Source organism: Aptenodytes forsteri, unplaced genomic scaffold, assembly GCF_000699145.1.
Source record: "Aptenodytes forsteri isolate BGI_AS27 unplaced genomic scaffold, ASM69914v1 Scaffold252, whole genome shotgun sequence".
NCBI classification, from domain to species: domain Eukaryota; kingdom Metazoa; phylum Chordata; class Aves; order Sphenisciformes; family Spheniscidae; genus Aptenodytes; species Aptenodytes forsteri.
In genome coordinates, this window is record NW_008794281.1 from 2,378,861 (window position 1) to 2,389,038 (window position 10,178).

The window sequence follows — 10,178 nt, forward strand, 5'->3', positions numbered from 1 at the left end:
AGAAGTCCCTACCCAAACTATTCTATGATTCTATAACTCTACTTTGCAGAAATTTCTGAAAGATTAAATAATGTAACCCAGTGGAGATCAGTAAAGAGACAAAGAATGTGTGAAAAAGCTGGAAGTTCAGAGGAAAAAACCCACTGTATTCGGACTGAAAGATTTCTTATGCTCATGCCTAGTAACTTGCTGCTGCACACCACTCAAGATGGTCACATAAAGAGTTGTGCTCTGGCTGCCGTGTTTGCATGGGATACCTATGCTGAAACACAGCTATAAGGTTTTATAGTATGAATGGAAGGGTGGCATTGACAGAATTGTATCCTTCCATCTTCATATGATGTAATGTCTTCTTTCATAATAACAGGTATCTTCTTTCAAGCTAACAGATCTTATCTACTGCCCCTGAAAAAGCATCAGCGTATGACTCAAGATTTGCAGCACAGACTTGCTGAATAGTAAGAGTGATATAATCTCTTTTCTGTCATACCATGTTACACCCTTTTTGGCTAGTACAGCTGATTATGCCCTGTTTTGGTGATAACTGCACGCACAATCATGGGGTGGATGCCTTAACCCCTTGAAGAAATTATGGAAACATATGGAAGCATTCTCCCACCAACTTTTCCTCACTTTTAACGACTTAAGTGGGAATAATGCAAGTTTTTCTTAAGAGTTTACCTCATTCCAACTTGCTTTTCAAAGCACCGGGTCACCATACTTGTATCTAAATCAGACCAGAAGTTCCCTGTCACAAATTCAGTGCTGAAGAGGCACTAAATATGTGGCTCTGCATGTCTGAACAAGGCAGGTAAGAATGTCAAGATGAAGGAGAAGCTTCCCAGAGATGTGGCAAAAACTCAAAAGCCATTTGAGCCAAGCTATGAATACTACGTCACAAGAATACGGAAGAGAAGAACTTGAACAAAATATATACAAAGACTGTATCTTCTTTGTGGCATCGTGATTTGTGGGAACTATCACTACATGTTGCAAGTGGGGAAGGATAGCTCATTCAGCACCCAGTCTGACTTAATTTTTCAAGTTTCTCTCCAACTCAAGCAACACAGCAAAGGAAACAGGCATTCACCCAACACTCTGCTTCCTGGCATATGTTAACATGGAATAACCTCTAGTACTGTTAATAGGATAAATGGAAGATAAGCTGAGAAAGATGCTGGATACAAAAGTTATGGAAATGTCTGTACTCACATGCTTAAAGCTGCTGCATAATAGGAGAGATTTTGTAACGTTAATGGGGAGGTGATTTCTCTCACAGCCTTGTTTCTCACACCTCAACCTTCACAATGCGTGACAGCAATTACCTTGCTACTACAACAGAGGACAGAAAGGGAAGACGTAATAATCACATACCACCTCTACTCAAACCTACACATAAAATTAAGTGCGTGATCACTTACTCCCACGGGAAGCATTACTCTCTTATTAGAACGAGTAGGAAATTCAGCAACTGAAAGCTTTATCAGTCTACATAACTTTCCCCCGTGTTATCCTGTTCCATTCAGAGAGTAGCTGTTCTACGAACTCAAACACCTGAAAATAAGGAAACAGTTAAAGTATTTCAAACTCAGTCATGTGAAGAATTGAAAACAGAGTTAAGTCATGCCCAGATCTTTACATTATTTGAATGATGTTTTAATCTACCAGTCTCTCTCCCTCTCCCCCTACATACACAGACACACTTACTTTATTTTAGAATTGCAGTGAGCAGAATTTGTCTACGTTTTCCCTACAAGGCCAAATATTTAGGTCTAGATTAATCATACCTAACTTTAAGTGCCTAACTTCAGTTAATTGCCTATGTTAAGAGGCCGGTTAGACTCTCTCTGGCCAGTGCAATGAGATACACGCTTCGAGTGGATGATTCAATTTTACGTGGCCATAGCTTACCCCATACAGATTACTACACTGTCTCAAAATTTGGATCCTTTTAGTCTCTTGGCCAGGATCCTGTCATGACGCGTTCACCTCCCAACCATCAAAAGCGCAGATCAAACAAGAACTGCTTTACTCCTGGTAATCTCCACAGCGAGAGAATCCCTATTTCCTGCTACTTGATATAATCTATGCAAACCAGCACGGGTATGAGTTACGGCTGAGTATTTGAAAGTTTACCTGTCCTCTGTACACAAAAGGGTCAGAAAGAGGCTGAAACCCCACCGAAAGTCTTGGCTCTTCCAGACAATCCCGTATCACAGCATTGCTAAACTGACCTCTCATCGTCCAGTTTGTTAACTGCTTACATGTTAGGTGTACCTGGAATAGTCTCAGCTGATTTCCACTTCACACTGCCAATCTGTGAGGGAGAGAGGGATTAAAATTACATACTTCTTAATTTCTTAGTCCTTGGTTTTCAGAAATATGTCATAACCATAATGACTTCCTTTCCTAATCTTCAGAGTGATGTTCTGATGAAGATAGTATTTGGAAAAGGCCAAAGAAACAGCCTAACAACTCTAAATATGTTTTAGCAAAAGCAACAAAAGGCATTGGAATTATGAAAGGAAAGGAACAAAGCCAACCTCAAGTTATATGGTATAGAAGGTGGAACGTGGTTCTCGCTGGTGATGGAAAGTCAGCAGAGAGACTTCATAAGGGTAGTAATTATGTTGCCATCCCACCAGTGGCAAGGATGGAGAAGTGCAGAAAAACCTGGAATCGCTCATGTTCTTAAAGCAAATCTTGAGAGAAACTTGCGACCGCGTCCACAGTAACTGCATGTATTCTCCTGGAAAGGAAGACAAAGAGAGGGGCATTCTTTATGTATATGCCACTGCACCCCCTCTTTTTCCTATACAGGACAGGATCTGTGAACTTCAAGAGATGGAGCAGCAGAATGCCGGTAAGCCAGCAAACATTTCCTGCACGTGGAGCTTATAGACCGTGTCCACGCTCTGCGTAGACTCACAGATATCGTTTGTAGAAAGCTTTGTCTGTGTTAGTATTTAGAGAAAACTGGTTGTTACAACTGGCCTCATGAGTTAAAGATCCACCCAGCCTTCCCATCTGAGGTATGTCAACAGGTACAGACAAGTCACATCAAATAGTAGGTGAAAACACATTGCACAACACTATAAATCATCTTCTGAGAAGTTGCTTCTATACCAATATGGCCATAACGTGCTTCTTTCACTGGATCTCATGAGAAGTATTCGCTCTCTTTAAGCGCTACATCAGTGGGACCAAACGTAGTATTTCTTCGCACCTACCAGGCTCCTACAAAGAACAGCCGAAAATCGTACTGTTCTACAAAATTTAAATACATATAGATAAATTACAGTCGTATTGGGTTTTGACTTTTCATTCGGAGAAAAATACTGGAAACATCACCTGAAAATTTGCTAGGTTCTTTTAGCTTACGATCATATGATCAACACAGCATTTCTCTGATCTACCAAGTAGCCCTCCCTCTTTAGCTTGGAATTAATCTATCTGTGGAATGGGCAACCAAGAGTTTGCACAATCATCTAGAAGAGATTTCCCCAGTCTTGTACAAGACCATTAAATTTTTTCTTTCACTACTGATAATTCCTTGACTGATATCAGTTTGCTTTTTTTCTTTTTCAGAGGTTCACTACAAGATTGGCTTGTAGAGATCGTTGCTCTCCCATGGCTTTTTCCCAGCTTGTTGCTTGTAGATGATTATCAGGCAGTAGCACTGTCCCTCTCAAGACATCATTAATGAAAATAGCACTTAGGATTTTGTTCCAGGATTTGGAAATTCATTGTATTCTTTCTTAGCCTTTGAATTCCCGTGTGATCCCAGCCAGATCATGTTGAGAGAGAAAAATTCAGTGCCCGTGTATACATACTCTAGACATTCTAAATGAACACGAATGAGTTATCTTGAGTGAGGCTGAGCTCATATGGCCTTAGACTTAACTCCTTCAGGTAATTCAGGCACTGGAAACAGTATAGCCACATGACATTTTCCTGGGCTAATATATCCAATATGGCAGCACTGCAAATACATTTTTCAAAAAGGCATATTGATATTTACTTACGCTAAAGGGTGCTCAGGCAATATATACAGGATACTGAACGTGTAGACTATAAAAAAGTACTTTTAATTTGAGCAGCTTCCTTTGCTCTGTTTGTGACTGACTAATACAGAAACAGAATCACCTGAAAATGAAGGATGGAAAAACGTGACTACAAAATCATAACAAAAAAAAGACTTAAACATATTAGTAGGTAGACATAAGTATTTTTAACTTGTCTTTATTTCACTATATTGCAAGTAGATTATTTCCTTTAACAAACTAACCCCTTTTTATCATCTACAGATTTAAGGATTATGCTTTCAGGTGTGCGACTGTGTTTATACTAACTATGCCATTTCACACCAGGGTGCTTGCATCTAGTTCAACAACTTGTGATCGAGGCAGAATCCATCTTTTAGCTATGATTTAAGGATTTTTCATTGACCAGATCTAGGGGTTTTTTTGTTCATATAATGAATAAAGCTCTCCAGTATCAGAAAGCTTCTCTCTATGGTGGTACAGATATAGAAAGTGCTCCATGGCATCTCTCTGTCTCAAAAAAGGGTGATGTGAGCATCAGAATAGTTCAGATACAATGAATGAATTCATTCACTTAGCTTTAGCTGTCTAAAAATGCATAATCTAAATGACTTATTTATTCTTTCTCTATAATCATTTGAGAAAATGGACAGCATAAATTACTTCTAGAGATGGTTATCTCGCTTCATTGACAAGAGAACCTAGACACTAGCTTAGACTAGATGCCTAACTTCATAAAGCTAAACAAGATGAATCCTATTTAATGAGTCCTTCAATGTTAGGGCTGATAATGTTCTTTTTCTAAACAGTCATTGCTGGAGGCAGCACAAGTTTAAGATTTAAAGAAAACCGAAGCACTTGAGATCTACTCAGATTTTCTTTGTATTCCTTCCATGTGTTATGGACAGTGACCAACTTACCTCTTCACCTTCTCTTTCATAAGTGAAATAACAGAGTTCTTTAAGGAATTGTACTTTCAGCTCTTGTCACCACCTTTTCTTTTTTTTTTGAATGATTGAAACAAATTTCAGAAAAAGTCTGAAGCAGCAATTGAAATAGAAAATCAAACAATTAAAATAACCTTTTGCAGAATGACTCTCTTAGAATTATTTCTTGCAATTACCAATGCGCATTCACCATCCCTCACCTTTAGTAGTGAGTCTACATGATTCTTCTTTATTGTCCCCAAGGTAGGTAGAATATTAAAATCACAGTCAAGTTATTCAACCAATCTCAACCAAGAATCGGTGCGTTGCACGCTTAGAATTGTCTTACAAAATCCTAGACACCCACTCGCTCTGAGAGAACAATTAGTCACTTTTATTTGAGGGAAACGAGGGGGAGCAAAGCAGGGCAATATAATTAATTCTGTCAGTTAGGAACCATTATCAAGATGAAAAGGGAGGATCTCTATTTCATAGCTAGACTGGTTCCTTGCACAACCTGTGCCTAGCACCAATTAGGTTACCTAATTGCCTTGTTTCACCTGGAGTGACTGGATCCACATTTCATCGCAACTCATCCTTTCTTTTAGGATCTTCTTCCTTCTGCTTCCCTGCTAAGGGGAAAGAAGCAGAAATGGGAAGTTAATGCTAGCTCTTACGTCAGTCAAACCACACAAATCATTCTTGCTTGCGAAACAGAATTTATCAGGTTAACAGAGACTTTGGCGTGCAATTGCATCTGGAAATGTGAATTTGTATAGATGGCATAGGTGTAGGATACTTGCCAACTTACTTCACGTCCCCAGGCCCAGAGGTGCAGCTAGCTCTGGAAATTACATGGATTTATTAACTGCAACTTCAGTGTTGTAAAACAAGGCTACAATTCAAACAATCAATGCCATGTAAATCGCAGACAAGTCACCCTCATCTGTGCCTTTGAATATGTATAACAATAATCAATCTGTTGAAAGCTTCTTACACGTTGATAAGGAAGCATAAAAATAATCATATAATTATAATTCCTTTATAGTAGAAGTGTCATGGTTCAGCATATATAATTCAATATTATTCAATATAATTCAATCAACCAATATAAGTGGTGTTAAGTAGTTGCGTGCAGGTAAGTGGATGTTGCATTGCAGTACCACCTTTAAGAGGGTTATTATATCAGAAACATCTTTATATAAGGGTAGGAAATGGTGATATGTTGTTGCTCGTGCGCAGGGACAAAACAAGCTGTTGCACATTGTTCAGTTAAGCTCAAAGTTCCTCTTTGGAAACCTATAATTAGGTTCTTATACTTACCTATAATCGAAGTTTCTTATTTTTCAAATGGAACTTTTGTCTTCTCCAAAAACAATGTTTAAAGAATCTGTAAGGTTAAAATTAATAATTCTATCTATAACCATGATTGAAGGTAACCTCTTTCTTTTTGTTTGCTTATTTCAGGCTAATATAGGAGATTTTGTGTTTACTCCTCTGGTACTGTCTTCAGCCAGTGCCAGCCATTTCCTCCCTCCCTTTCTGTTCTGTCCCCTTTTCCTTCCCCCCACTCCAGGCCTAGTTGTCTTCAATGCTTTTTGTGAGGCCTGAAGAGTCCAAGGATGAGGTAGACCAAGGGTACCAACCCGACAGAGGGAAATAAACAGTCTTGGGATTACTACCTAAGGAGGACTGCACGGTCCTTAAGGTTTGTGGGCGATTTTTAATCCACAATGCATAGTCCAGGAGGGCCAGATAATCCCTGCAGTTCAGAGAAACCAGGGAAGGCGGGCTTGGACCAGGTGACAAGAGGATTTAGAACTTGTGCACAGACAGGGTATTATGTTCTGAGAGGTCCAGGGCAAGTACCATGTGTCAGGAAAGTCTGTAGCTCTATCCACATGAACACACCGAAGAGCACTTCCACAGCCTGAGTTTGGAGACATGCCGCAGGAAATATCCAGGCATGCACCTATTTCCTTCTGTAGCCTTGTTTTCACGAAGGGCACCCCAGGCATACAGACTCAAAAGAGAGTGCTAGCAAAACCCTCCAAACCCTTGAGCAGAGTGGCTGGCCCCCCTAGACTTTGGATGCCCCCCGCTAGACCTTGGATGCCCACAGGACATGGGACCTTAGGACACAGGTCGAAATGTAAAGCCAGGTAGAGTCTATAAGAACCTGAAACCTGACAATGAACCCAGTCAGCAGCGTATTCTTCGAAAGTTAAAAAAGTCTTTGCTTCCGAATTCAAGCTCTCTGGATGTGAAGAAAATCTTGAAATGAAGCGAGTGTGTAACTACCGCAGCCCTCAGCGGTGTGAGACATTGAGGCGTTTTCCCGCCATGCTAAATGTTCAGGAGCTTATTTGAACCATCACAGTTACAAAAATGTATCCTGCAAAAGCAGCTGAGCATGTAGGACAGCATATACAGTAAATATAATCTATTATTAGAATCAGCAATACACAAATTATAGCTCCTATTAGACTGTTATAAGCAGTTTCATACCTACTGTGGTAAAATTTTTAATTTCATGGATGTGCTGCCAGGGCCCTTATGATAAAGTTTAAATGTAAGCTGTTCTATGCACAGTTTATGCTTAGCTCTCTACCTACAGCTTTAGGAACACGGGATGGAAAGTTTGACAGGCCTCAAACAGTCATTAGAAAAAAACATTCATAAATTATGACAAATACTTTTATATTTGCTTGCACAATCCCTGCATAGCCTCCACGGATCTGCTGCGCAGTATTTTATTTTTCTTTTCTGTCGTCATTAGATCAGTTAGCTCAAGAATCTAATTATTTGATGTAGATACTCAGTTGATCAAAGTCTAAGAACCTGTCCTCGCTTATGATTATTTATGCTTACCAGATTATTTCATGCTTGCTTATTTTTGTTAGAAGATTATTTTATGCTCTTCATTTAAAGCTGACTTGGATTATTGAAAGAGAAATTGGCAAAAGTACAGGAGTTTAACTATTCCTAGGTCATTTTTACTTCGGCTTTTACAAATTACGGGTCAGCAAAGGGTAACAAAGAGAAACTGTTCACAGGAGTTTATTCAGAGTATGCATAATTTAAAACTATCTAGGCAAAACAGAAGGTAAAAAGATTTTGGTAAAAAGCCAAAAAAAGCATCTTTAAAAGATAAAGAAATGTTACAACTGAGGCAGGCAAAGCAGCTACCGAGGTAAGCAAAACTATTGCCAGACTCAAAAAAGGAACTGGGAAAATTATAATGCCTGATAAGAATAAAGAACAGGTAAACAATGTGGACTTAAGGTGAATTTTCACGCGCATCTGAAGTATCCCATATCCCAGTTCCTGAGATTCCCTGGACCGCTGCCATCTGGAGAGAAGGGCTACCGTGAACTTCCTTGTAAATATCTGGGGAGAAACAATATATGCCTAAAAGAATCCAGTTTGTTCTCACAAATAGCCTTGTTGTGTGTCCCTTTTCCGTTGTCAGCAGAGACTCATGGACTAACTGATGTTACGTCCTACGTAACATGAATCAGAGTTCATATGGCGAGTCCTTCACTGAATTTCAGGCACAGGACCGCAGTCCATTTCTTTTCAGTTCTACGTCCTTGAATTGGTGGATCAAGAGCTCTCCTCTCCTAGCTGGAACTAGCTCGCTGAGGCACGGACCCTAGATTGTTATTTGGAGTTGTGGATTACCATTACATAGGTTAACTAGATGGAATGGTTTTTTCTTCTGTGTCTATAGACACCAGGTTCTAGTATGGTGTTTTCTTTAGATGTACCGTGATCCACCTGGAGGATTAACCTTGGGAGGAAATTGATTGCATTTTAAAAACACATTTCCTAAGTGTTTTGTGCCAGCCCAGCATGATGGATGTTAGTGGATATCACATGCAAGTATTGCATTTTACTTCTCTTAATTGCTCCTAATCCTTGATTAGACAAACAGAGGCCTTGGACTATGCCTGTAGGATACTTCTGAAAATCCGCTGTTTGTCTAATCCTATGCCTGTAGGATACTTCTGAAAATCCGAGCGGAGTACTAATTGTTTAATCTTAGCCCTGGGCAGCTACTGGTTGCTTATACACTGATTGCTCACGGATTATAAAGCTAAGGAGGCAGTGATGCCAGACACACAAACCACTCCACAATATATTGGCTGGCCCAGTGCTGCAAGTGCTGTCTTTTGGGCATGGAACATAAAGCTTGACAGCAGCTGGGATTACACCTGGGAGATCTGAATCTCGAAATATGACCTTCTATATAGCAGGATCTCCCAGCGTCCTGGGACAAAAGGCTAAGGGCAACATAACTAAATTAGTTGGAAACTAAAGGGATTGTATCAGGGACATAATGCAATTTCATTTCCCTTTGTAAGAGGCATAGAAGGGCTTTGTGAGCTGCAGATTGAGGCAAAGGAACGAGCTTCATTAGCCCAGGCTGTTGGAGTCAGTCCCAACCACTACTGGTGTGTCACAGGATATTACACAGAGGAAGCAAAGGAGGTGCAAGACTAATCCTAGGCCATGACACCACATTCCTTCTCTCCATAAACTCCCCCTAGACATAATCTAATCAGGAGAGAGCTGAAAAACTGCTATTTCTAATGCCTTGGTATTTATCCCAAGACACTGACGTATGTTGTTTTCTTTTGGGATGCATTTTCAGTGGTGGTATCAGCACTTGCTATTCTATCATGAGCCCTGCAGTTCTGGGTGTTTTTCTTAACAGTTCTGTTCCCAGGAGTCACAAAAGTAAAAAAAAAATAAAAATCCTGTATTCATGCAGTGGAGAGAAGAAGGGGAAGAAGGTGCCTTGTGCTTGCTCGGAAAAGCTTGCAACTTTGACCTCTGTGCATAAGAGGAACTCGGAAATCGGTGAGTGGTGGGAGAAGGTTTTCTTGGGGCAGGGGTAGGAGAGGGGGAAAGAATGCATTTCCTTTTAAGTTCTGTCCTGGTTTCGGCAGGGATAGAGTTAATTTCCTTCCTAGTAGCTGGTACAGCTCTGTGGTTTGGATTTAGTACTAGAATAATGTTGATAACACACCGATGTTTTAGTTGTTGCTAGGTAATGCTTACACTAGTCAAGGACTTTTCAGCTCCCCACGCTCTACCGACTGAGAAGGCTGGAGGTGCACAAGAAGCTGGGAGGGGGCACAGCCAAACTGGCCACAGGGACATTCCACACCATGTGACGTCATGCTCAGTACATAAACTGGGG